This window comes from Stegodyphus dumicola, chromosome 2 (genome assembly GCF_044657685.1).
Source record: "Stegodyphus dumicola isolate Sdum_Otavi_A_Nest chromosome 2, ASM4465768v1".
In the NCBI taxonomy this organism is placed as follows: domain Eukaryota; kingdom Metazoa; phylum Arthropoda; class Arachnida; order Araneae; family Eresidae; genus Stegodyphus; species Stegodyphus dumicola.
Window position 1 is genome coordinate 170,483,480 of NC_140769.1, and position 5,358 is coordinate 170,488,837.

Below are 5,358 nucleotides of genomic sequence, written 5' to 3' on the forward strand. Positions count from 1 at the left end.
TGATGATTTTTGTATTTATTTAAGTAAAAATGCTTTAAGGGTTAACGTCCCTTACTCTGGATCACTTGTAACATGTGTTTCCTGTACGCGAAGTGGTAATAATATTTATCCTGCCAGGACACGAACTTCATCTAGGGTAGAAACCAAAGCCTTTTCTACGAGGTGAAAAGAAGCGTTAAGCGAAATAATAAGTTATAAAACATGTCTCTAATGATTGTTAATAAAAGTAAAGTTAAATAGTGTAATTAAGTCATAAGGGGATAAAATGGAAACTATGGGCTCGGCCGGGATTTGAACCCGGGACCTCTCGCACCCAAAGCGAGAATCATACCCCTAGACCACCGAGCCACGTTAGCTATGTTCGTTTCTTTTCAAAGTAGTTCACGGAAGGTGAAACATGCAGGGAAAGCACTTCCCAGTAGATAATGATGAAAACACGTTTCGTGCCGAAGTGTGAAATAAGAAAAGACCTATTTTCCCGAAGCGTAATTGTTTCGTCTTAAAACGTATGATTCAAATTAAGCTTTAGTTAGGGCCGGACCTAGGCTTTTTGCTGCTCAGTGCAATCTCTGCAGGCGCGTAGTCAGGATGCCTTGGGCCACCACACGAACCCCCACGTTGTCGAATTATGTAAAAAAAATATAGCAGTATTTTTAAACTTCTGCAACCCAAAAATTATAATTTTCTTCTTCTTTTTATCAGAAACAATTTTTTAATTTTGCCATATATATATTACAAAAAATATTTCAATTTGACGTTAAATTTGACCGGTTAACAAGAATTTCACGTAAAACTCAAGGGCTTTGTTTTTAGTTACTAATTTTGCAGTGAGAACTAAGAGCAAATAAGGCACAAATCCTATATGGCCTTGAGAAAATCCAGCGTTGTATAGAAAAAAAAAGGAAGGACGTCTTTTTTCTTTTTTCTAAAGACTATAACGCTTAAAGGCTCATAGAAAATATAATCAGTTTCATTTTTAGGGGTTCTAGAACTCTAACTTTCTACCTTGTTATCTTGAAAATTAAGTTTTAGGAAATTTTGTTAGATTATTCGTCATCTAAAAGACTATTTTAGAAGGGAAATCATATTTGGCATTTGGGTTAGTTACTTTTTGTTGCATTAAATCACCTTAGATTTCAAATATACCAAAAAACATAACAAATATATAAAAAGTTGCTTTTCAATTAAGAAAACAATATAAGTTTCAATTATTCAAGCACTTGAATTATAGTTTGCAATCAAAGTTTTTAAATATTTTCCTTTCTCTTGTATATCTTTTCTGATTATTTTTTTTAAACAAATGTAATTTCTTGAAATTTTAGATTCATTCAAAGATATGTTACAGATTTTTAAAATACCCACTAACTTTAGAATTTTTTTTTAAACATTTGTTAACAGACTCCAGCAGAAACGGTTACAAAGTTAAAAACTCTGCTTAGGTTCACATGTGTTTCGTTTTATTATTTTATACTGAGCATTCATTCGCAATAAAAGTGCGTTAAAACATTTAAGTGCGTTGTAGTCAGGTTGCATTAATCATAAAGCATTAAAAGCATGTCCTAAGAAGAGGGGGGACTACAAAAAGGTCCTTGGGTATTCAGAAAAGGGGGCACAAAAAATTTCGCTTAGCCAATTCTAACATGGAATGTATGATGCAGCTAAATCAAAACCGAGAAAAAGAGGGAATGAAGAAAAAAACTGGCTTAAAACTTATGTGAGGACACCAATATTTCTAAGGCTTAAGGCTCTGTAGATCTGTCTGGCCGTAATTGCAGTTAAGTGACGGATAACTGTTTCTCTTGCGCATGCTTTGTCTTAAAAGGGAAAAATATGAACTTTTATTCAAAAATGGTCTTTAAAGTAAGAAGAGCTGTGAATAATAAATAACGTGTCATAAATTAAACTTAGTATCATGAAGTATTATAATACACTTTATGCTCTTTTTGAGATAACTAATGAAGGGCTAAAATATCATCTGCACTCTTCTGTATAAGAAGGAAATTTTAATATTGCTGAAAACTCATAGAAAATTTCACATAAAATTAATATCTGAATATGCACTAAATATCAGTAGTATAATATTCTACCAAAGAAATATTTCACAAATCATGGGTAACTTCTAAACTGCATTAGAAAACAATAAATACCGTGAAATAAATCACCTTTAAAACTATTCGAATTTCTACCTCAAAGTGGCATTCAATTTAAAGAATTAATTCAAAATTAATTTTTCGTGTTTCGAAAGAATGACGAAACACTGTTTTCTTTTTGTCGCAATAAACTATTTTTTTTGGTAACTTACATATTATAGTTTGTCCATAATATTTTATAAATTACAACTTAGATTAGCATTAATCTTGAAGAAACGATATATACAGACGGGACTCGGATCTCTCTTCTATAGGTCGACCAGTGGTTGAACGGCTAAAGCTACGAAACAATGATAATTCGGCTTTAGTTTCATTCTCGGTCGGCCCACCAGCAGCCGTAAGGCCCACCAGCACCAGCAGTCGCTGAAGAAGTTCGGTTCGACGTTCGAATCCTGCGAACAGGCTGGATGCATTGGCGTTTTCGCGGTTATCCCCATGTGTTGCTGTATACAAGCTAATTTCCCTTAGAAAGTCCTACATGAAAGCATCCCTCCCCTTAGACACACAGCCTTTGAGGCTTTGCCGCAATTACATAAACAAAACAAAACCATTCTCGGTGACTGAAATGTCGGGTTGCGTAAGTTTTCCAAATTTTCTTTGCGTGAAACGTATATGTGCATGGTTGCTCTTTTATGCCTAATGTGAAATGAATAATTATTTCGCCGCCCAATCGGGAGATCAAGGATCAAGGAAGTGCAATTTACGGAGTTCATAGGCAATTACGCCTTTACCTCCACATCTTCAAAGGAAATTTAATCATCCGAAAGAGGGTATTGTCAAATAGGGTAAAATTTTGATAAGCCGAATGACTTGGAGTAAGTGCCTTCACACTGAGTCAAAAAAAGGCAAAAAACTCAGAAGGTCTTAATTTTGCGCCGAAAAAGGGCCAGAATAATTTAGATAGGGGCAGCCATAAAAATTTTGACTAGAAATATAAAAGGTGAAGTTTCCTTGAACCTTGATAATCATTTTCTTGGCATACGTCAGATGAAGGGCACGCAGGGGAATTCCGATGCGCGCTCTTCGAGGTGGGGGGGGGAGGGGGGAACCTGTTTACAGGTCGAAAAAGTGGTTCGGTCAGTGATCAGCTGGGAGGGAGAAGTTTCATTTTATTTTTGACCGCTAGTCATTGCGGTTTTTAAAAGCCAAAAAGGATGCTGTTAAGCGCCTAGGAAAGTTCCTTCTTAAAAGAAGAGAGAAGTTAAAATTTAAAGAATGTTTTTCAGTTTTAGAGGGAACTTTTTCAGTTTTATTTTAGTTGAAAGATGATAGTAAGTTAAAGCAGTCCTATTTGACTGTGACCAATCGGGAGAGTGGTTAGCGACGCTGATTGCCATACAGAAGGGCCGGTTTCAAATCCTGGAGAAGGCAGGGGTGTTTGTAAACGTATAATGGCTTTGCGGCATGGGGGGCACTCTAAACATGCGACTTGTAGGGTGTCCAAGGCTCTGATATCAGGCGAGTGAGATCAGTCACAACAACATAGTTTCTATTAACCGAGTCATACCGATTTCTATTAATATAAGGGGTTATCACAGCTAGCGACGGTTCCTGCTAGACGGGACGTTTCTGAGAAACAAGATTCTGGTAACACTGGTTTAAACGGGAGGATTCCTAGAAAAAACAGCTTCGCTGGAAGCGAAGAATTGTCCCTTTCGACGTCCAGTCCCTCGTAGCAAAACATATGCGATTGGGACATAAGATATAAACAAAATTTTGCGTTTAGTGCCTGGTTCTCGTTGTAAAGCTTGGATCGTTATTTACGAGAAGCGATAATCGCCGTCTTAAAAAATTCTACATAAACTTCTAAGTTTTAGTCTAGTGTATAAACTTCTATGATTTAGTCCGCACACAGGGCGTCAATTTCACTAATATACTTTTGAAAATAATAAGGCAGTTACTTCACTTGATTATTTCATAGCATGATATACTGGTAGGATCTTTTTGTTTTTGTTTTTTAAGCAAAAGATACTAGCATTAGATTTTAAGCAAACTATTAGAAATAGTTTATTTGTATTTATAAAAATATGCATTATAAAACGAAGCATTTTTGGGGGATGCGAAGGTATTTTTTCCTGGAGATTAATTTATTATTCATTATTCTTTTCCTTTAATACATTGTATTCGGCGAACAGAATATTTAAGTCCCATTACTTACTTTTAAGTCTCCAAACGATGACTCCGGGCAGCTTCTATTCACTTCAAAGAAGAAGTGGTCTGTTTGAAAAGAAGGGGGGGGGGAACAAGGAAAGAAAAAAAAATAGAAATAACACGCAATATGTAATCACACAACTATTTTATATTAGGAGATCTGCATTGTTTTCGACTCGCTTTTATACTTAGCATGCAAGTCGAGAAATTCACTGAATGTTGAAATATAAACTTTTGATAATATTTCCTCATTCAATAAATTTACGTGCTTAAACTTGCCACTTTCGAATGATTCCTTTCTCATAGTTTTTAAATTAATAAACATTCTAAATTCGGAAGCTACATGTCATATGAAGATTTCTTTTTGTTTTTTGCTAAAAATATATTGGATTATTTGAACTACGGTAAAGTACACTAGAGTTATTTTCTAAAATGTTAGGTTTGGTTTATTTAATTATGACAAAGCACGCAAGAGCCTAATCTGCCTAAGAATAGCAGTGCTTTAGTGAGGTTTTATTTAAGGGAATCTAGGCAGATAGCGCTTGTGAACTTTCGATACTCAATTAATAGAGTTACGCTTGATCTGGAAAAGCTATTTTAGTTCTAAAGCTCTAACAGATGTGAAGGGAGTTAGTTATCCATGTATCTGAGATAAATGACAAAATACTCTTTTTATTTAAACAGAAATTAGGTGCACTCTTGTGCTACAATAACAACTCATGGTGATACAAATACGTAGGGCAATCAAATTTAAATTTAATCGCTTAATGACCAAATTGATATTAAAATGTATGCCGGAAATTTTTTTATACCATTGTAATTATCTACAGATATCACTATATGCAGCTTTGTAAGGTCGGGAGGAAAAAAAAAATTCTTTCCGAGGGAAAAACAAGACATTTACAGAACTGTAGTCTAGGTAATGAGAGCTACAGTAAAAATCAAGTAAATACATTTTACGATTTATAAATGCCATTGACAGTATGGTAGAGTCTGAAGCATGGTGTAACACATAGCGGCTCACAGTCTGGACAATAATACAACCATTAAAGCTCGA

At 35.0% G+C, this 5,358-nt stretch overlaps 1 non-coding gene across 1 annotated transcript; it reads right to left on the minus strand.

Annotated features, from left to right (window-relative positions):
- Window positions 1-276: 276 nt before the first annotated feature.
- Window positions 277-348, minus strand: TRNAP-UGG (transfer RNA proline (anticodon UGG)). Its single transcript has one exon. It is a non-coding gene; the product is annotated as a tRNA-Pro (tRNA).
- Window positions 349-5,358: the final 5,010 nt, after the last annotated feature.